We start from the raw sequence: 23,011 nt of genomic DNA, 5'->3' as shown, positions 1-23,011 counted from the left end.
TCGTACCTCTGGCTACATAATTCACAATGTTCAGGAATGTATATAGGACTTCGTTTTCAGAATGAGACTATTTTGAAGTTAATAGTTCATAGTTAAATGTGGAATGAATTGATACTTAAACTAAAGTATTAAAATCTTCACAAATAGAGGTAAAATCTTACAAATAAGGGAAGTATCTAGTAAAGATTCATTTGTGAAACATTACTGACAAACTTGTGAAAGATTGAATAGTAATAATTGATTTTTAGAAGTGTATTTGTGATTTACAAATATTAGACAATATTAATTAGACATTTATATGATTAGAAATATTTACAAAAAAAGTGCTAGGTAAAAAAAAATTGTTCAAACTTACACATACAACTAACAGTTTTTCTTCCCAAAATATTGTACAAAATCAATAGTATTGTAATTTTAACTGCTTATTTGAGCCATTTTTTTAAATCAAACATATTTCCATTATGACAGACAAAACAATATGATATTTTACGTACACACACATTAAACAAAAAACCTGTAAAACTTGCTTAAAGCAGCTTGAAATCCACATCAAACACTGAATGCATTTCAGGAATTTAGATCCATTTCTCTGTTTAAAAGTGTTGACCTTCTCAGTAAATCCCACAATTCCCTGTTTAATCAGATGTGTTTCCCATGTAAACGCAAGATCAGACTGTAGCCTTCATGAGCATATTAGATAAGCAAATGGCCACTTATTTTAAAGAGTTGTAACCTGAAGCAGCTGTGTATCTTAAAGCCAAGATGAAGAAATATTTTATCTGGGATATGGGATAGTCTTTGTCCTTTGTGCTGCATTTCGTTCTGTCAAATGTTTCCTTTGTTCCAGTTTATCCCATCATTTTGCTAAGCCTTCTCTTACAGATAAGACTAAAGCTTTTCGATTCAGAGGGACCGGGACTTTAGAGATGTGACGATCGCTGTGGACACGGGCTTTGCTGAAATCTCTGACTATTTGCCCAAATCAAACACTGGTGTAAGAGACATGACACAAAACTCAAGAGATCTCGAGGACATTAGTTCTGCTTCATAAAAAATCACAGCAAGTGTGTTAGGCACGTGCGTGGGCTTGAGTCAGGTAGCCATACGGTGACTTTTATTTATTTATTTTTTAATGGTCACTTGATTGATTTTTCAACCACAAATGAAAATGCATTATTTACTCCCCCTAATGATGTTCAAGTGCTGTATGCCCTTCTTTTATTTTCAGACCACAAATGATAAAAGATGTCCTGCACAAGCTCATCTATTAATAGCAACTAACATTAAGCTGAAAAAAAAGATAAATTACCACAGAATGGTCCCATGGTTTAATATATTCACATGGTCACATGTAAATATATTTCAAGTGCTACTGGGGTAGCCAATAGAGTTTAGTGAAAAAAGAAAATGTTAAAAATTATAGCTATAATAAAGTTATAGTTAACCTTAGGCCATACTCACACTATGTACAGTTGCCTCGAATCGGGTCAAAGCACGCTTGTCCCCCTTCCGTCTCCCCCGACAGCCCGCACTCACATTACAATCGGGCCTGGGCACGCTTACGTCATCGATGCTGCGCTGGTCAGTGAGTGCTCACGCTCAGCACAGTGGAGATTTCTCTAGTTATATCTCTTTATTCGTTAGGGATGTGGTGACACGCAGTCAGATATTTCGCCGAACAGATCAGCCACTTTGACGCTCATAAACAATCATAAAGCTCTCGTGCTGCAGGAATTAGGAGGTTTGCTGAAAGTGCGCAGCTGTCATGCAGTGATGGGTTTGCGTAATTAACAAACTACAGCATTTTGCGTTCACTGAACAGTAAGAATGATTAATAAATCCAAATAAAACGGTCCCTTAAAAGTCATGTCTCGTTTTCAGTTTCGGGCTTTGGCAAGTTTTGCACTCATAAACAAGCATACCGCGCCAAAGCCCAAGTGAACAGCGCTCAGACACACCTCTTCCAACCAGGCCAGGGCCAGACTTCAGGCCCGATTCAGTGCACTCACACTTCTTAAACAATCCGGGAAACGGGCCTGGGCACGGTACGGATAGTATAGTGTGAGTAGACCCTTTATTATTAATTAATGCATTAGATATGAACAACAAATCTGTTAAGCTATATTTAATCTTTGTATTAAAATGATAACTAAATGTATTAATGTGTTAGTAATGCATTAGTTAAGTAAGGCATAATTAACAACTTGCCATGGGTAAAGGATTTTAAATGCACGACATGCAGGCAAAGAACCTTCCAACTTTCATTTTAAAATTCTTAAAGCACAGCAAGCTGTTGATTACCCCACTTATTCCAAGATCATTTGCTAAGTTATAGACAATTGAAATCTAGTTTTGCTCTTTGCAGTGGCAATAGTTGACAGAATTTTGTTGATTGAAGTTATGACATTTTTAATCTTCTATACTCACACTGAATCAGCAGTGCGGGCGAACAGAGAGTGCAAGCTACACTGTTAGACATTTCTGTAAATTACACAGTTATTTACTGTATTTCACCCAGTGTAATACTGCAAATTCCTTTTACGGTAAATAACTGTATTTACCGTTGCATTATGGGAATTTAGTGTGACGTCGAACAACATATACAGCGATGTACTGTATTTGTAAAAATTCGTGTATTATACTGTATTTTCCACAACTGCTTCAACGCCACCTTGCGGCGATTCGACTATGCACCACATTTTGCCTGAGGACCCTGGAGCAATTCTGGAGGACAATTTATTAGTGTGCCTGAAGAACATACTGGATTTAACAAACTTTACTCTGGTAAGCTGAGGCAGTGTTTCATTTTACAGAATGTTTTGTGGACGAGAATAGAACAAAGTAAAGCATAAAGTTGGCTATTATTATTTTCTCTGGCTTGGCGTTATTTCGCCCATTTGAGAAATATATCATCTATTAAGATGTTACCTTTATTTAATTTATTACATTAACACTACTATTACTTTAAATAAGACTGTTTATGACTATTAGCCATTGTTCTCGTCATCTTTTTATTTATTTACATAGGAACCGGTGTTGCAGCGGGTTTTGGTTTAGGAGGGAACCAGATGTATGCAGACAGTTTTGGAGGACACTTAGCACGAGACAACGGTCCAACGAAATGAAAGACCAACAAATAATCCAGGTAAAAGCGCGTCTGTATGTGCTGACAACACTCGACATTGATTTGAGCACCTCTATTAGCATTTGTTTGCTCGGCAACATTGGCTGAAGCGATCTTAAAATGGTAATGTTAACTGTTAGCTAAACTGAGCTAAGTTTATACTGAATTGGACTCAAACTCATTTTAACGTGCAACGTTTAACTTATATTGATTTATACTATATATATTAGATGTTGTGAACTTATTTTTCTCTGGTTTAGAGTAACTTATAACGTTAGCTTGAGAAAATAACATCGCGACGTAACCTATAAGAACGTTAACGTAAATCTATACAATATGCATAGAGGTAAAGTTGGTTTTATATTCGCACATTCGTTCATTTAGAAGACTCTATACTGTTTACCATGTTACTTTAAATATTCGATCAGAATTAGCATGCCAGTATGACTTGAAATCAACATTAACACTGTTTATTTGACCGTGAGCATGTTGTACTTTGATAGTCATTAGCTGCTAAAATGATTTCGCTATTTAGAGTTTGCAAATAATACTTTTATGAAATTAAATTATTAAGGGGGAAGTCTGAATCTGCTAATATAAAACCAATTTTACCTCTATGCATTATGCTAATAACCACCTTTTTGCTATTTATTGTTTGCTAATTATTTTTTTATCACAACTCTTGACATTTGGTTTAACATAATTGTTACCATTATATTTTTTTCTGTTTAGATATGGCACTGGCACAGCAGCAGGTATTGTCTGAAGAAACAAACAGCATTTCGGAGGAACATCTTGATCAGCACAGCCTTATGCTTAAAAAATAAGCAAGACCAGTAAGCAACCAAGGTAAACAAATAAAAAAAAAGTTGTGTGGAGGTTGTGGATTGTAGCATGGTATTCTTACCTGTATTTTTGGCTTTTTTATGGTCTCAATATAGAATACTGGGAGCCTGCCTGTGCAAACTGGACCTCATACAACAGTAAGTACTGTACATCTATTTGTTTCTCAATATAGTAACGTTACTTTTAATACAAAATGTGTCACATGTTTAGTTGCTAGCTAAATAAAAAAATCTTTTTCCCTTTTTTATTAAACCATTTAGTAGGGTTTTTTTCATCTTTGTTTATAATATTTTTGAGCAGATTGAGGTCTGTCATGGGTCAGACATTTCAAAATACAATAATTAGTATTGGGATACATGCATTTGTCTATGTATTAAATGTCTTTTTCCCCATTTCATGTTGCCTAAATATTTTGTAATAAATAAAATAATAAAATTTTTTGTATAAATAATTCCAGAGGATGAAACAAAATGCACAGCAACAACCAGAGTGAGCCAGAAGAAGACAGGAGAAGTAGTGAAGAGAATGACAACCATGAACAACAGTGAGTTATCCTTCTTTCACCAGCTAACTGAGAACTTGGATTAGGTGAGACACTCTCAATAGTTTTATCAGTATTCAGTCAGTTTTAGTTTATTAGGAATACATAAAACAAATAGTCTAATCTGTCCTGCAGTGAATCAACCCATCACAAATGCTACAATGTTTTTGTAAAACCTTGTTAGGGAAAAAAATAAACAGGACATTCTGGTTAGTTATCTTTTTAACATGGTAGTGAGCAGGTTATGAGCAGGAGCCAGTTGCTCAGTACCAGCTGAAAACTAGCCCAACCTAGCTGCCATGCTTCAAAATAATTAACCAGTATATGATTTATTTTTTTTAAACAAGCTTCTTCTATGCTTATGTTAGTCTGTTTGTCCTTATCCAGAGTTCTTCATAATCCTGAACTGGGCCAAATCCTGACCAGATGCTGTGGTGGTCATGGAGGAGTGAATCCTAAAAGACACACGTGATCAATGAGTTTCCGCATTGATCCAATGGGCCAGCCTGACCACCCGCTGGTGAACTTTCAAGCCTCCGGTGCCTAGACTGCGGCCTTGCACAAGTTTGGCTAGAGGAGAACTGGTCGTGCCCAACTGAGCCTGGTATCTCTCAAGGGATTTTATTCTACATTTTCGTCAGTTGGTGAAGTTTGTTCCATGCCACTGTCGCCACTGGATTGCTTGGCTACGATTGGTGGATCGGTGTATTTGCTCTTCAGTGTTTGGACTTTCAGCAGAGACATTTACTGCTTCAATTCTGAAAACTGGACTGAAGCAGCTTCAATTTATAAGAACTTCTATGTTAAGCTGCTTTGACATCATTGATCTACATTGTAAAAGTGCAATAGAAATAAAGATGAATTGCATTTGAACATGTGAATTCAGACCTTGTTGAGCATTTGACACCAGAATTAGTAATATTTTAAAGTTGGGTTGTTTCTGGTTGGGTTGAGTCGGCTTGGGTTTTTAAAGTTGGGTTGAGTCGGCTAATAGTTACAAATATTTATTTTTCCAACAATATGCAATTCAGAAGTTTAAATTTTTATTGTACATGTATGTTCTAGTGCTTTGTGTGATTTATTTATTTTTAATGTGTTGATTTTATTGCTTAATGTAATTTTCACACATTTTCCTTAAATGCTTTAAGCATTATTAATGTTTTAAAGAATGGAATATTTTGTAATTGTTTCTGGTTTAATGTCAGTAGTACTTAGTACAATTGGGTTTTTTTTCTCAACAATATGCAGGTCAGACACTTACATTAGTTTTGTACATGTATGTTAATGTGCTTTGTCATTTTCAATGTTTTTTTTCTTAAAATAAAATATTTTGAATGATTGAAATGTAATGTTTTTACACATTTTTAAGCTTGTTTTAAGCATCTCCAATGTTTTAAATAAAGAGTGTTTATTTTGTTAATATTTTGTAATTGTGTCTTTTTTATGTCTATAGTATTAAAATAATATTAATAAAATTATATTATAAAATAATTAGGACAAAATTAAAAGGTTTACAGTAGCTAACTGTTAACTTAGGTTTTTACAGTAGTTAACCATTTTTAGACACTACGGTAACATGCTGTAAACGGATTTACAGTTGTATACTGTAAATCTAAAATACAGTAACTTACTGGCAACAGTGTTGCCATTAAGTTACTGTAAAAACCCTTTGAAATGTCTAACAGTGTAGAGATATCATGTGTGTGTCAGGCTCAGACAAAAAAAAACAGAAAGGAATAATGTTCAAATAAGTCCTTTATTGAACATGAAGAAGAACAAAGGCTGTGGAGTTATCACTGGAGCTGGCGAGCGCAGGAGCTGGAATCCTACAGCAAGATGACTGCGCAGATCACAGGTAAGCAAAAGTAAAATGATAAATAATACAATAATAAAACAATAATACAGGACTAGACAGAAGTATGAAAGCATTGCAGATCGTCCGTAAGGTGTAATGAACATCATAATCTGACAAAGGGTAACAAGACAGGGCAAGTATAATTGGAAAGGTAAATTGGATCAAATAGCAACTGGCGAGTAATGCATGTGTGCCAGCGCTTATTGTGAGAAGCAACAGCTGAAACATACAACAGATTGAGTAACATAAGTTCTGATCGAACCTGACCCATGACAGTGTAGCTATTTTTCCAGTTTTGACCACTTTTCAGCCACTACTCTTGATAAGGGAGGGTCTCTGGGCTTATATTGGCTTTATCTGGTCTTTCAATCTAATACTGTAAAAGCTAGCACAATTTTCATAATTTACAAAAACATAAACGTCTAATTACAAGCACCAGATCAATTAAACACGCTTTATGAATAGGCTACTTTATGCATTGACTAATGAAATTATAAATATTTTAAATTAGTTTAATTAGTTGCCCTATAGTAAAACAATAATATAATTATTATGTAAAAAAAAAGACTGATCACACAAAAAGATCAATCATTCAATTCATGTGAAACCATACAAAGTTGGTTTAAGACACTTACTTTAGCTGCATCCTGTCACTTTGAGTAGAAAAAAAATCATGTAAAACCAATTAAAGACACATGATAAAACATTCATAATCTTATGGAAAAAACAAAAACTCACGGATGCAGATCACGGATGCGTTTGCTTTTGTTTGAAAAGAAAGAACACTGTAAAAAAAATCAACTTAACTTGACTCAACTTAAAATTTTAAGGCAAACAGCTTTAGGACTCAAAAAAAAAGCTTTCAAGCAAGCTCTAAGTGCAATTTTCAGTTAAATCACCTTTTTTTTCTTTACTGTGAAGCTATCTGTATCTATGCTGCTACTTAAGTAAAAGATGTGTGTAGTTTTGCCATCTCAGTTAAGTTTGTTTTTCACCAAACACTGACATACAGTATATTCCTGGAACATTTGGAATATATGGCATGCAACTTGGCATCATTTTGAGATAATTTAGCCTTTTTAAATATCAATATAAATCTAATTTTAAGGTCTGGAAAAGAAAGAATGAGTAAATAATGACAGAATTCTCATACATTATTCTCAAGTCAACAAAAGGATGTTGCTTCAGCTTTCTACTGTTTATTGTCGCTGTTCAAGCCATCTCTTCCCATTATTCCACTTCATTTCTCTTCTGAAAAAAAAGAAAGAAAGAAACCAAAATTAAATTACTCAAACGCTGCTCTTTTATTCGCTATATGATTATGTCTTAAACCTATAGCACCCGAGGAGGATCCAGCACTCACTAAGTGGGTTTTCCAAACACCTCCAGATTGCACAGTTCTTATAGTTGATGTGTGAGGCATGATAGAGATGAAGCAATTTCTCTTCTGAAGAGCTGCAGGGCGAGTGTCACTGCCATTCGTCTTCCCGCAGCATTTAATGACTACTACAACAATAATGAGGACATTTTATGGACTTCTCTCTCCACGGCTCATCTGCTACACGAGAATTAGCGCAGAATATACATTACAAACAATCCCGGTCATGACGGATGAAGCCTATAAGTGTTCACAATATATAATTGGTCGTCCAGTCATAACAATTCTCATAAGATAAAATGTACGCTATTAGTCGGAGAATTTCACCGTGTTTCAGATCAGATCCATCATGACAGCAGAGATTACAGGCTTATGCTCAGTATACTTCATGTAGTTTGAGTATAACAAAGACATGAAAAGCACATATATTGCTCTGAATAACAGAGAGACTAGAAAGTATAGAGCGGAGAGTTGAACAGGAGAAAATAGTGAGGAACGATGAGCCTTTGACGTGCAGTTTATTCTGGTATATAATTTATAACCGTATTATTCACACCTCACATCTTAAGCCCTTTCCCGTCAATTAGCTTTTTGAAAAAGCACCTGGAAAGCGGAGGCTTCATACATACTAATATGTTTGAAGGATGTCATTTGTAAGTTTGATTTGTGATCAATATCCCAATATCAAAGTTTCAAGTTTGCCACACATACGTCTAAATTTAAAATCACTTTGAAGTATGAAGAACATTTATTTGCACTCTCCAGAAAGGTCATTCAGTTTGTTTTGTTTACTTGACATTATCACCATTAGACATAAAGCAATCTGATAAAATTATAGACAGTCGCATAATACAGTATACATTATGACTATACAGCAAATGTAGCAGATCCAGCCATAATCAAAACTGTATTCTGGATGGAGAAAGATGATTTGTATACTTTACCATAGGCCTACAACCTTTCATACTTTCTTTTTTCTTTGAGTATGTATATGTATAAAATATTCCAATTAATAAGAAATGCATACTTTTATCACCTTTTATCAACCAGGGATGGCTTAAATGCATCAAGAGGGATGGTAAAAACTTAAATTGCTTCAAAATATTTTTATTTTCAGGTAAAGTACAGTAGTTGCATTTTTACATCAATACATGCCTATAAATACTACTTGTTAAAGTTTTTTTTTTTTTCAAGGTTGCATATATTAAATGTAAAAAAAAAAGATTTAAATTGTTAAACACTTATTTATTATATATTTATTTATTACTTATTGTATCTATTTTCAAATAAAATTTTAGTCCAGTCATTCATAATAATAATAATAATAATAATAATAATAATAATAATAATAATAATAATTATTATTATTATTATTATTATTATTATTATTATTAGAGTGATTTTATTATTATTGGAGCGATTTGCTCCATGTTTTACATTTCTGTCCAGAGAGGTCATGTTTTGATCCTCAACTGCTCTCACGCAGTCAAGTGATGCGATTTCGCAGGTCAGAGTTCAAGAAGCTTGAACTTTGCACCGCAGCAACCTACGAAACTTGACGCATGACCTTGCGTTTCCGGTCTGACCCATTCGCGTGCCTCAGAATGGAAGTCTATGGGGAGACAAGTCCAATTTGACTGCAGCTTAAAAGCTGACGCATAGCCCTTCGCCGTGGCCGTCGGCGTCACTGATGTGCCCCTCTCAAAAATTGTAACTACACGTCGCAACGACGCGTAGCGCAAGCTCTGTGATTGGTCGGCTTGGTAGCGCTAACAAGTCTGGGCGGGACCAAGAGCCACGCAATGGCGCGAGCTGTACGCGAGCCAAATGGAGCGATTGCTTACAAGTGTGGAGTCCCGAGAAGGAGCTCCTGATGGAAAGTTTTGTTTTGTGTTTACCTCATAGTTAAAGTTGCTGCACGTCCGCCGGTTCCTGCCTCAAAATGAGCGAGTTTGAGTCACTTGTACAACCAGGAAGTGTTCAGGAAAAGCAAAGTAGCGAAGAAACTCGACACAGAGGAACATTTACACCTCACTGCCAACTAGCGTTTCGGAAGTGTTAATGCAGACCAACAGAGACAGCGTGCAGAAGTATAAATGCACAGCTGCGCGCGTTGCCTGCGCTGTGAGTTACGCCGGTCAATTGACGCAGAAGTATAAACCAGGCTTAAGACTGGACTGGAGCTCCCCCTCCACTCTATCACCTTGAGCCCCAACACCTGTGCACTAATCAATTTTACATCTGCCCTGCATCACTATACATCACCACAGTCCCATAAAAAGTGCACTCTCACTTCACTCAGTGTCTGGCCTTGTCGACAACCAGAAGGACCAATCCTTCCTACATGGTCAGTGTATTTACATCTGTTCTAAAATTTATTTACTGTTATCATTTCTGTTACCTCCTGTGTTCCTTCTAGTGTTGTTACCTTCTAGTTCCAAATCTGATCCCCATCATTTTCTTGTGTGTGTGTGTGTGTGTGTGTGTGTGTGTGTGTGTGTGTGTGTGTGTGTGTGTGTGTGTGTGTGTGTGCGTGTGTGAGATGATGATTCAACTCTCAGTCTCTGGTTCATTTCAAGATCCTCAAACTTACCTTCAAAGTATTCCTGTGTCCATCATTTCCATCGCTACTGGTTTCCCCATCTGATCTTTGTCTGGTCCTTGTGTGTGATTCTGAGTGCACCACTATCTGCCACAGTCCGATCCATCATCCCAATGCCAAACTAAATCCATCTGCCTTTACTATATCTGCCATCTTTAAACTGTTGTTCTATAACGTTTCTGCTTCAGGTTCTTTCTGTAACACTTTCAGACTAATTTTTTTTTTTTTTTTTCATAAAACACAATAAATGTGTCTTAAAAAATAGTTTAATTTCAAGGTCCCATCTTTCAGTTTCTATTTCTTGTTTTTAATATTGGGTATTAATAATATAGAGTAATATTAATTATAAAAATAAAAGAGTGATGACTTTTTTTTCTTTGTAAATTTGTTTTTAAAAGCAATTTTTTAATCAAAAGACTAATTAAACTGATTATCAATAAAATGCATTTTAAACAGTGTAATATTAAACATTATTCAATTTGTTTTTCATGTTTCCTGAGCACTGAAATGATCCCGAAGACTGGAGTAATCTCTGATAAAAATCCAGATTTCCCTATGAATGTTTTACATTACATTTCAAAAAATATTTCAACAGAAAGATTCATCTTAAATTGTTACGATATTTTACTTTATTACTGTAGTTTTACTTTATTAACAGACTTTCAAAAACATTTTTTTTTTAAATGCCAACCCCAAAATTTTGATAGTGTGTGTATAATGCAGATGGAATGGGATGTCTGATGAAATACCACATACTAATAATGTGGCAGAACTGAATTCAGCCCTGCATCGTTAAACCTGCACTCTTAATTCTGCTTCATCGTTCATCATTGCTCCGGCTCTCCACAGATGAAAAAGCATCACAGTTATAGACTGAATGGTCATGCTCCAAAAGTTCAATTAAGGAAAAACATTCCACTCAACCTTTATGTGATAGGATTACCAGATACATTTCAAAAGAATGAGGAATTCTATCAAGTCCCCTCATAAAACCCTCATCAAAAATCTCTATCATCTTTTAACCTCTGAAAAGAAGAATTACAACATGACAATGAAAACGCAATGCTTCTGAAATGATTTGAAAAATTTGTTTTCCAATGTCATTTCCTTGCTTAACTTAGAATGTAAATAGCTTCTGGTGCAAAGTATTAGGATATTTTTGTGGAACAGATGTGATCTTGGGATTCTGCATTAATTTGTATTTATTTACAAGAACAAGATGTAAGCCAACACTACACAGATCTATCTACAGTATCTGTCTATCTACAGTATCTATCTATCTATCTGTCTGTCTGCCTGCCTGCCTGCCTGCCTGCCTGCCTGCCTGCCTGCCTGCCTGCCTTCCTGCCTGCCTGCCTGCCTGCCTGCCTGCCTGCCTGCCTGCCTGCTTGTCTGAATTATATTTAGTTTATGTGATTTTTATTTTCTTTCCCAGCTATACAGCTATGTTTTCCATTTTCTAATTAAGGCCATTTGAATGATCCTAAATGTCCATTATGTTATTGTGCCCTTCATTGCGCTCTACGAATGAAGAAAAACCTCTAATGCTGTCCGAAATTTTCTTCTAAAATATACATTTTGACCAAGCTCATGTAAAGGTTCAGTAATTTAACTTTTATGGCAAAGAATAAGTAATTTTAATTGTCTTGAAAGTGAAATAACTCAAGATAAACATGAGGCTGAAAAAAATGGCCATTTGAGGTTTCTGCATCTCTTCAAACTCGCATGGTTATCCAGCACTTGTTCAAATACACTGGACTGAAGTCATCCCATACAATCACATTAAATACCATATTTTTTTCATCTTTGTTTAATGTTAGTTAATGAAAATCAAGTTGTTTATTGGTAGTTTTTGTGCTTGCTTATTTAAAATAAGCTGAAACAACCCAATTCTTCATCGGGAGAAAATTTTTTTGTCTTTAATCCACATAAATTTGTAAAAAGTGTAAAGTTAACTTAATCTGTGTTGAGACAACATGAATTAATTGTGTTGAACCCTGCATTTTTTTACAGTGAACCTTTAATTTGGATTTTAAGAATGTTTCAGTAAATGTTGAACTATGATTAATACATACTTTAAGTACGGTTCAGTATTAGCTTAATTGTGTTAGTAAATACAGTACATTAACTAACACCAACTGATGGAACCTTATTGTAAGGCGTGACCGAAATAGTTCAACACATCAGAAGTACAATACTAATATATTAAAGAGATAGTTCAGCCCAAAATATAATTCTGTCATTAATTACTTGTCCTAATGATGTTTCAAACCCATGAGACCTTCATTAATCTTCGGAGCACAAATTAAGATATTTTTGATGAAAATCTGAGAGCTCTCCAACTCTCCATTCATAGATAGAACATGGATAGATAGTCATCAGGAGTATCTTAATTTGTGTTCTGAAGAATGAAGGCCTTACGGGTGTGGATGAAAATGAGGGTGTGTAATTAATGACTGTTTTCTTGTTTGAGGGGCAAACTATATATTTAATATACTTATTACATAAGTATTGCACAACCACATTAGTTTCACATCTATCTATCTATCTATCTATCTATCTATCTATCTATCTATCTATCTATCTATCTATCTATCTATCTATCTATCTATCTATCTATCTATCTGTCTGTCTGTCTGTCTGTCTGTCTGTCTGTCTGTCTGTCTGTCTGTCTGTCTGTATGTCTGTCTGTCTGTCTGTCTGTCTGTCTGTCTGTCTGTCTGTCTGTCTGTCTGTCTGTCTTTCTGTCTGTGTATACATTTATCTTGATTTTTCTTTCCCCCAATACTCCAGATGATCTCATTTTCACCAAATTATACCAATTTGCTTTGGAACTGTGGAAAGGGAAGCTGTAGCTTGTGTAAAAACCCCTCAATCATGGAGACAGAGACAGTGAGCCTAAAGCCTCAGGTACTCGTCCCATCAGTCTTTCAGTAATTAGCACCACGGCACCACACTGAGCCTCGTGATGACCAAATTAGTGCAACACAAACAGGAGGCACAAGGTTAACCTGCATGTGATGCCAGCTTGTTTTTCTGGGAAGTTCTTCTCTAGTACTGAACTTACGCTGGGACTCTTGCATGACAATGCTGTCAGATTCCTGGGGCGAAACGAGACACTTTCTACCCCCACACAAGCATCTTAGCTGTTTCATCATTTGTAAATGACACATTATTATTCTGTCTCCCTACCGCCTGATTCCTTCTTCTCATTAGGGATTTGATTTATTTATTTATTTATTTTTTCCCTTCATTTTTTTTTCTTTGAGCCCCTTGAGCTGTTTGACAAGTGCAAAGGATGTTTGTGGCAAAATGAGACAAGAGACGAGAAGAAATAAGCAGATACATTGTTGAGATTTTTCTCAGTCATTCAGATTCTTAAGTAAATTTGCAATTCATTCATTCATTTAGTCAATCATTTTCTTTCGGTTTAGTCCAGGAGTGTACAAACTCACTCCTGGAGGGGTGGCGTCCTGCAGAGTTTAGCTCCAACTTCCTTCAACATATCCCCCTAAGTTTCTAGTATATCTAAAAACAGCTTGATTGGCTGATTTGGGTGTGTTAACTGGGGTTGGAATTAAAATATGCAAGACACCGGCCTTGCATTTATTCATCAGGGATCACCACAGTGGAATGATCTGCCAACTTCCAACATATGCTTTACACAGCGGAACTGGGAAACATCTATACACACTTATTCATACCTATATTGCATGTCTTTGGACTGTGGGGGAAACCGGAGCACCTGGAGGAAACCCACGCGAACACTTGAGAACATGTTAAAGCTGGTTCTTGAATCTTATTGGCTGATTGTCATACAATATTCTGCTAGTATCACAAGTGTTTCAGCCTCTTCACCCATTTGTATCACTCCATCTGCATTGAGTACCAAGTGGAGGACTAAAATCACTTCAGTTTGACAAATACTGGGGCAGTTTGACCACATAATGTAGGCTACTTTCAAGACTTTTTAAGTGACGACATTGGCATTATAGCCTCTCATTGTCCGCCAAAAACACTCTCCGGACTTCTTATTCAAGATAAGAAGTCGATTGTGAAAAGTAATTTGTTTAGTCCAAATTGAAAGATAATGTTTGGTCACAGTCATCAGTTAAAGGTATTTACTTGACCTCAATGTTAAATTATTTAGGTTATTACATTTTTTTGCTGAATTAAAATTGGTTGTTATTCTTTTGGCTGATTTACGCTGTTTTTTACATGTTATTGTTCAGTAAATGACATTTGATATAAATTGAAGTATTATTTAATTAACAAAAAAAATTTGGCAGTTGATATTACATTATACCACCAAAAGGTGGCGAAAGAGACAGAACAGGCAAATCAGTATCCCAGTAGCAGGTCTGTCTCTGTTATAAATTGCTGTATTTATAATATAGCAATATAGTTTTGTTTGGTCAATGTTATTGAATAAAGGACTTTACTATAAAACAAGCAGTTACTGATGTAGGAAATGTAAGGAAACACGTAGATTGATGTTTTTTATGCCATTCAGCTAAACAGGATCAGGGGTCCGTTCTTCGTACCTCGCTTAAATGATCTAAGATTATTTGGCAGATCCCGGATCTTTTAATCTTGATAACTGATCTCTCGCTAATTTGGTTCTTCAAACAAGTTCGCGAATCAGATTAGAATGTCTGGATAAACTGATCTGAGATCGCTGCGTGTGTTGTGAAGGACAGATCTATCGATCCTCGAAATCATTATCAGCAATGCATCGATTGGCTGACGGTACAGCAGCGTAATGACATCATCTGATTAATATTCAATTATCCATGTGAGCAAAATTACATCAAATTAGCAGTAAACGGCTTGTTAAATATGACACGCAATAACCTTCCACATTTGTTGTGAGCTGCAGGCTTTAAACTTTCATGTGTCAAGTGTATTCATCATGTATTTCAATGCAAATCAATGTATTTAGTTCCACATTTAGAAAAGATTTTCTTTATTATAGTAGCCGTTTTTTAATCGGTGTAAAGAATAACTGGTTGTTTACAAAAGCGTTTTCATATTGGTAAAGGCGTCTGCAACTTTTGTGAAGCCTCAAATCACCGGCATATTAACTATCAAAACATGTTTATGACTGCTGAAATTTATTATTGCTTTAAAAAAAGTCACATATTGTGCATTTCTATTATACACAATTTGTACTAAAGCGATCTTAAAAGTTCATATCAATAAGTTTTCTCTTTGCACCACCAGGTGGCAATCTTTGTACTTTCATTTCGAGGGTGCAGATTGCTTATGTTTTATTAATATGTATAACTTAATTTATTTTATTAGTGACTATAACCTTATATATTTATATAGTTAAAAAATATGTACCATTTTCCCAAGTGTATATATTTACTACTGTAAGAAAATATCAGAATTCGGAACATACTTTCTGTATTATCTTTGCTTGAACTGAGCCGATCTAATCCTGTTTATATGAATTGAACCTGCTCCCGGTCAGGTTTGACCTAGCAGAACTGTTGCTATGACAACAACTCTTGGATCAGCTTTGAAGAACGAAACGATCCTGGATCGTGTCAAATCGTCAATATCCAAATCCAGCTAATCCAGTAATCCATGTACGAAGAACGGACCCCTGGTCTACGCACACACCACGGCAGTTGAAATACAGCCGAAATGCATGCTAAAAATACAGCCACACACACATAAACACACTTACACATGCATAGATAGATAGATGGCTTTTATATTTATTTCTTTTTTATTTGCTGAGCATTGTTTGTGCTAGTTTTTTATGTAAATCAAGCACGTCATTTATGAAATATCAGTGCACTTCAGTTCCTTTTGTTAACCAACATCAAGTAATTGAGAACCTTTTAAATTGCAAACTGTGATTAACATACCAAGACCTATTATCAAATCAAAGCAAATCAAGGCACACAAATTATATAATTCATCTACCTTTTCTTTTTTTATCCCATTCATCAAAACAATCAGCTTATTAGTTGTCAGTACATCTTATTTGTTTACGGCGTTATTTCAAACACATTTCTTAGGGGTCTAGACGCTATGTGCTTGTTTGGCCTTTGGAATTCTTGTTAAAATGGAATTATATTAAACTATATATGCAAGTCTTGATTGATGGATAATTTGCATTTCAGCCTTATGTTTTTTTTCTTTTCATGCCTAAGAGTTATATAACAAACAAATCAAGAATCATGATGATTATAATCACAAGAGGCACTCTATTAATATGCTGTGTAATGCTGAATAGTTTAATTGTGTGCATTTAGTTAAACTATAATTTGTTGTTCTGATGTATTTCTCAGTTATAGAAATTGTCAGCTTATATGTTTTAAAGTATCTAGCTGAGCAAAAAAGACAATGCAGGTAAAGTAAATCAGAGAAAAAAAAATGTATATCATAACTGCTAAGGGCCTCTGTCAGCAGGCTTAGAATGGTGTGGTGAAAGCTGTAAGACAGCAGGGTGGAAACAACAAGACAGATGTGGGGGAGAGAGACAAAGATCGCATCTGCTTACAGACATGAACACACCAGAACAACCGAGGGGGAGACTGATGCTCTGACTCAAAGCTTTGTGCTTTTCTGAAGTAAGAATACTACCAGACTGAAATCTTAAACTGCATCAGCCATTGCTTTCTATTTACAACCTGTTTAAATAATGTAGCATGTCACCTGATCTTTTAGATAGTATTCCAACATGGTGATTTCTGATTATTACACTGAAAAGAAAAATAATAATAATAGTTCAATCAACACGATTTATTGTAGCACCCATTGTGCATCTAAACAAAGTAAACTTGAACTGCTTTGAATGTGCTATATGAACACAATATAAACTTTTAGATTCAACATGGTTTTAATATGTCTGTGTAACTTCTTTTCAGCTAATTGAATTGTAATATTAATGTTTTGTTTATCTGATTGAATGTATTCTTATTCACTCAGTGTCAGTAAAACACTTCAACTGAGCAAGATGCATCCTTGTTACATCAACAAGTTTCAGTCTTGTCCATGTATGGTTTTTAAAATCTGTTTTGTTGTTTCAATTATGTCTTAGTTGTCAGCGTTGAAGTTCTTAATTTGCAGCCAGCTTGCTGTGATTTCACCAAATTACCCATAAAGCTTATTTGCCTCAGATCTTCACAATATAACTAATATTATAACTATAATTATAACAAGATTTTAACAAATTATAACAAGAGCATTTGTAAATAACTTTTTTAAAGCTGTAAAGTAGTAACACAAAAAACAATGGTATTAAAAAAAACAAAAAAACAAAAACAGATGTACTGAGCATCAATGATTGCTTTTCTCGGAGCTTACTTCCTCTAGCATCCCATTTAAAGGAACACTATCATAACCACTGGCTAGGAAAGCTTCTGTCCAGCTGCAACTGTACATCTTTATCATTCAATCACTGCATCAGTCTTATTCAAGCTCATAGAGCAGTGTTCATGCCCCAGTAGCTTGTTTGAAGGAAACAGTGCAAATATTAAATTGTCAACATGCGAAAAGAACTCAAAGTGTATTTTTGTTTTTGTCTCTAAGTTACTTGTGCCAAGAATAAGTTGCCATATATTTGTGGAACACCACATCTGCAGAAATCCAAAAGTTCATTCTGTTAAGCTAAGCATGCGCAGTGACTTATTCTTAAGCTGTTTTATTGGTGGGTATGCAAACCAGTGCATACCGCCACCTACTGTGATGGAAGTGCACAGTAACTCACCAGAAATTGTCGTTCATATGAAGAGCTAAAATCTCATCCAGTCAAAAAGTTTTTATCTCATTAATTTGATTATTTCTTCATTTAGTGTCAAACAACTAGAATGAATCATTTAACAGAACTAAACTTGTTCCATTCTTTTCCATAAGACATATTTGTATTTTACAAATCGAGCAAGTAGCTTATTGAATTTTTTTCATGCTAAAACAGCTGTGATATTTTTCTTTCTTTCTTTCTTTCTTTCTTTCTTTCTTTCTTTCTTTCTTTCTTTCTTTCTTTCTTTCATGAATGATATACTAAAATTGTATCAATATTCTGTTGTTGTTTTTTATCCCTCAATATTTTGTTGTTTTGGTTTTTCTTCATTTTTTAAGTGACAGCAAATACATTCATAATGGTTACAAAATCTGTTCAAAATCTGTTCACCAACGATTTCTGGAGTAAAAGCATAGTTTTACACTAAACAGTCTTTCAGTTAAAAATAAAGCTAAAGTAGAACTTCAAATAACAACTGTTAAAGAATACAGCAATATCTGATCAAAGCAGAGCAGCAAATCATTATATTAAAAAGATTTATGTTGGATGAAGTGACATGTTTTGAATGAAATAAACAAAATAAAATGTAAAAATATTCCCTTATGAAATGTGTTGTGCTGGTTTGAGTCCCAGCTGGGTCAGTCGTTCTCTCCGTGGATTTCCTCTGGATGCTCCGGTTTCACCCACAGTCCAAATACATGTGCTGTAGAAGAATTTAATAAACTAAATTTTCTGTAGTATGTCTGTGAAAGAGTGTGTATGGGTGTTTCCTAGTACTGGGTTGCAGCTGAAAAAGCATCCGCTGTGTAAAACATATGCTGGATAAGTTAGCAGTTCATTCCAAGTGGATGCTGCACACTGTTGGTGGTGTGAAGAGACCCCCCTTATGATTGTGAAGTGCTTTGGGTGAATGGCCATATACACAATAAATGCGCTTTATAAATACACATTACATTACATTCCGCTGTGGAGAACCCTCATGAATTATGGAACTATAAAGGAAAATAAAATTAATATATGGTGTTGTTTCAAACTAAATTAAAATTCCACAATATTGCAGTTTTTACTGTATCTTTGAAGCTAATTTAATTTTAAACAATTATTAAACTAGATATTAAGTGCCAGTTTTTACACCTAAATAAAATGAAAATAAACAGTGATAGTATTTTAAATTAATTATTAAAATAAGACTGAAATGGCATATTATCAGTCCCATATCATTTGGTGCAATGTTCTATTCATCTTACAGAAGAATGCAGAAAATCCTTACACTGTAAATCATGTTGCAGCATACATACTTACCTGTGTTTTAACATAGGAACAGGCACAAAGTCACACACAAACATGCACTCTCATATATAAGCAAACAGCTAAAACCCCACAAATGTCCTGAAGTCCCCCACAGTTCTGATGAGATGTCCTTGTATGGATTTCCATCCCTGACATATGAGTAAATACCTCATGCCTATTCAGAAGCGCAGGTTAATCCACTGACATCCAAAGCCCCTGCGATTAATCAGCCACAGTCAATCCATTATTATTCTTGTTTACTCTTTGATGAAAAAAAAGGGAAAAAAATTAAACTGAAGGTCCCACAACGAGCTTAGATGGAATTACATGTGCAAACCAGAAATAAGATTCAGAAATGATTTACAATGAGGGGCCAAAAATACTGTGCATGCATCTAATATTTAGAGAGATTAAATCTTATCAGGCAGAGTTATGTGAAATTAAATATCAGGGCAGATCAGTAAATGGCCTAGTACTTCAAAATAACCCCTGCAAAGGTACACCGGAGTAGTAATATAATCCAGTTCACAAGAACCCAGAATAGGTTTAGCTACATGATGATTATGAGATGGCCGCAAAATGCTTTGCGTTTCATTGAACAGCATCTAGAGTTCATTTCTCTTGGTTGTAAATGAAGTAGAACATAGTGGCTGCCCTTTTCACTCTGACTAATAACATCTAGTAGAGGAAGCGTGAGTTTCTGGCTGATTAGAGGTAGTAATTTATTTATTAGCATTTGCAGGACAAAGTCAATCCATCATAGATAACGCATGCAGGATAAAAGAGAAGACTGATTGATTTTGGCTTAACTCAGCTGATCCGAACAATGAATCAAAGATGCAGTGTGGCACGATACAATGGCTGAGATGTGACCTCTCTTTTCACATTCTTGTGCATCTGATGCTCTTCATTTTACTTCCTCTTTCTGATGATGACCTTATGAGATTTATCTATGCAGTTTTTTTAATTACAGTTTTTATTATTAAGGATAAACAAAATACATAACTACATAGCCCTGTGTGACAAAGTGTTTGTCCCTAAACCTAATAACTGTTGCTACACCCTTAGCATCAACGACTGCAATCAAGTGTTTTTGATAACTTGCAGTTGGTCTGTTGTTGTGCTGTGGATGATTTTGGCTCACTCATCTTTTCTGAATTGTTTAATTCAGCCACATTGGATTATGAGCATGAACCGCCTTTTTAAGATCAATTGGATTCAGGTTAGGACTTTGACTAGGCCACTCCAAAGTCTTCATTTAGTTTTTCTTCAGCTATCCAGAAGTGGACTTGCTGGTGCTTTGAATCATTGTCCTGCTGCAGAACTTCAGCTTGAGGTCACTAAAAAGTTTTTGTCTCTCTACTTTTGTCTCAGTCCATGAAGTATTTTCCCAAAAGTCTTGGTGATCGTCAAGATGTTTTGGCAAAACTGAGACAAGACTTTATGTTATTTTTGCTCAGCAGTGTTTTTTGTCTAAAAACTCTGCCATGCAAACCATCTTTCCCAGTCTCTTTCTTATGGTGAAGTCATGGACACTCATCTTATCTGAGACAAGGATATTTTAGTTATATTATATGGTAATGTCATGTACACACACAATCAATCTTAATGCGGCGACTAGGGAATCTTAATTTTTTTTCCAAAGAGTTGCATTTACAGGATAGTTCACTCAAAATTTGAACAATTATTTAATTATTTACTTTCATTCACTTTAACCCATAATGTTTCAGTCAAGGGGCAGAAAAGTAGCACAGTGGGTAGCACAATCGCCCCACAGCAACAAGGTCACTGGTTCGAGCCTCCGCTGGTTCAGTTAGCATTTTTGTGTGGAGTTTGCATGTTCTCTCCTTGTTGGCGTGTTTCCCCTGGGTGCTCCGGTTTCCCCCTCATGTCCAAAAACATGTGGTATAGGTGAATTGGGTGAGCTAAATTGTCTGTAGTGTATGTGTATGGATTAGTGAATGTGGATGTTTCCCATGATGGTTGCAGCTGAAAGGGTATCTCTTGCGTAACATACAGTATGCTGGATAAGTTGGCTATTCATTCCACTGTGGCGAACCCATTTTAATAAAAGGACTATAAGTGAAAAGAAAATGAATGAATGAATGTTTCATTTAACTGAAAGAAGACAAATCAAGATTTATTGGATGAAACCTCAGAACTTTCTGATCCTCCATACACATCAAGGGTCCTAAAACAATAAAAGTCCAGAAGGGTAACAACAACATATTAATTCGTTCATTTTCTTTTCAGTTTAGTCCCTTTATTAATCTGGGTTCGCCACAGCAGAATGAACTGCCAACTTATCCATATGTTTTACCCAGCAGATGCCCTTCCAGCTGCAACCTAACACTGGGAATCACCCTTACACTCTTGCATTCACACATACAGTACTGCCAATTTAGCTTATTCAATTCACCATGGACTGCATGTCTTTGGACTGTGGGGGAAATCGGAGTACAAGGAGGAAACCCACAACAAAATATTGTAACAATCAAAACATGCCATGCGTGGCATGAGGGTGGAGAGGGTAAGTAATGACAACATTTTTATTTTTGGTATACCATTTTGTCTCTCATTATATCACATGAAGAGGTGGTTGCACCTGGTGGAATTGCTGGAACAAGTTTGATAAAACAGAATTAATGTAAGATTAATTAATGTTTAATTTAACAAGATATTGTGTATCAAATGTGGATTTTTCTTTAGCAATATATTTACTTTCACTTTGTTAATGAGCTCCATCTAGTGGCGGCTTTAATATTATTGCAAGCTGGATCCATTCCTGTTCACGTCGATCAGTGGTGCGTGATCCAAATGTAAGCAGAAAGCGTGACGGCGGCGCTCGTTAATCGTCGTGTTTTTCTGCGATCTTAACTCTTGCATCGCTTGTAAGTGCTTATTTGATTTGTATTAATGTTTATTATGCCTGTATAGTAATATGAATCGACGTTGAGCTTATAAGTGCCCTAAATATCTATTTGCGTGGCTAACGTTAGTGTATTAGCCACATTTTGCTTTAGCTTCAAAGGTCTATTGAAATATTGTTTTCTGTATTATCTCCATGCCTTTTATACATTTATTTTTTGTTAGGCTTCGTTAGTTTTTAATAATTACTTTTTTTATTATTATTAATGTGTCTTTATGTTTGTAGTTTCACTCCATACCATTGGGCCAACAAACTTCTTGTCTTCAGTCATGCAAGGTAGGGAGCTGGTTATCTACTAAAACTATAAGTTACAGTGTTGGACATGGGTGGTATTGTTTAACAACTTTATGATTTTGCCAGTCTGGTTAAAAATACTACCACGTTCAAATAAAGAGTTTGCTAAACAACTGAACAATCCTGCATTTTCAAATGGCAACTGTTCTTACGTGTGGATTGATTGACACCATATTTGACATTATAATATAAATAAACTATGCATACCTAATTTTTGGTCTTCAACGGGAAAGCTATATTCCATATTTTAATTAGACAGTTTTATCTAATTTTAAATTAGAATATTGTATGCAAATAAATGTATACAATATTTACTTAAATTATACCTAAATAAAACTCATATACTTTAGTTAACTAAATCTCAAGTAGATTTAGTCGACTAAAATCTTATGA

General features: G+C 35.2%; 2 long non-coding RNA genes across 11 annotated transcripts in view; both read left to right on the top strand.

Moving 5' to 3' along the window:
- Positions 1-2,888: 2,888 nt before the first annotated feature.
- LOC137496201 (uncharacterized) lies at positions 2,889-5,925 on the top strand. 2 transcript variants are annotated; one of them, XR_011016356.2, is made up of 5 exons: positions 2,889-3,145; positions 3,857-3,973; positions 4,066-4,107; positions 4,428-4,514; positions 4,899-5,925. It is a non-coding gene; the product is annotated as an uncharacterized lncRNA (long non-coding RNA). The 2 variants fall into 2 exon arrangements; XR_012383496.1 differs by having other exon boundaries at positions 4,428-4,558; positions 4,899-5,448.
- Positions 5,926-22,186: 16,261 nt separating this feature from the next.
- Positions 22,187-23,011, top strand: part of LOC108190697 (uncharacterized) — a 135,382-nt gene continuing 134,557 nt past the window's right edge. For 8 of the 9 annotated variants that reach the window (XR_012382578.1, XR_012382580.1, XR_012382574.1 and 5 more), the window contains exons 1-2: positions 22,187-22,286; positions 22,550-22,600. This is a non-coding gene — a long non-coding RNA (uncharacterized lncRNA). Of the gene's footprint in view, positions 22,287-22,549; positions 22,651-23,011 lie in introns of all 9 variants that reach the window. The other variant, XR_012382573.1, reaches the window with a different exon arrangement.

This window comes from Danio rerio, chromosome 7 (genome assembly GCF_049306965.1).
Source record: "Danio rerio strain Tuebingen ecotype United States chromosome 7, GRCz12tu, whole genome shotgun sequence".
NCBI lineage: Eukaryota > Metazoa > Chordata > Actinopteri > Cypriniformes > Danionidae > Danio > Danio rerio.
This window is presented reverse-complemented; position numbering and strand designations above follow the sequence as displayed.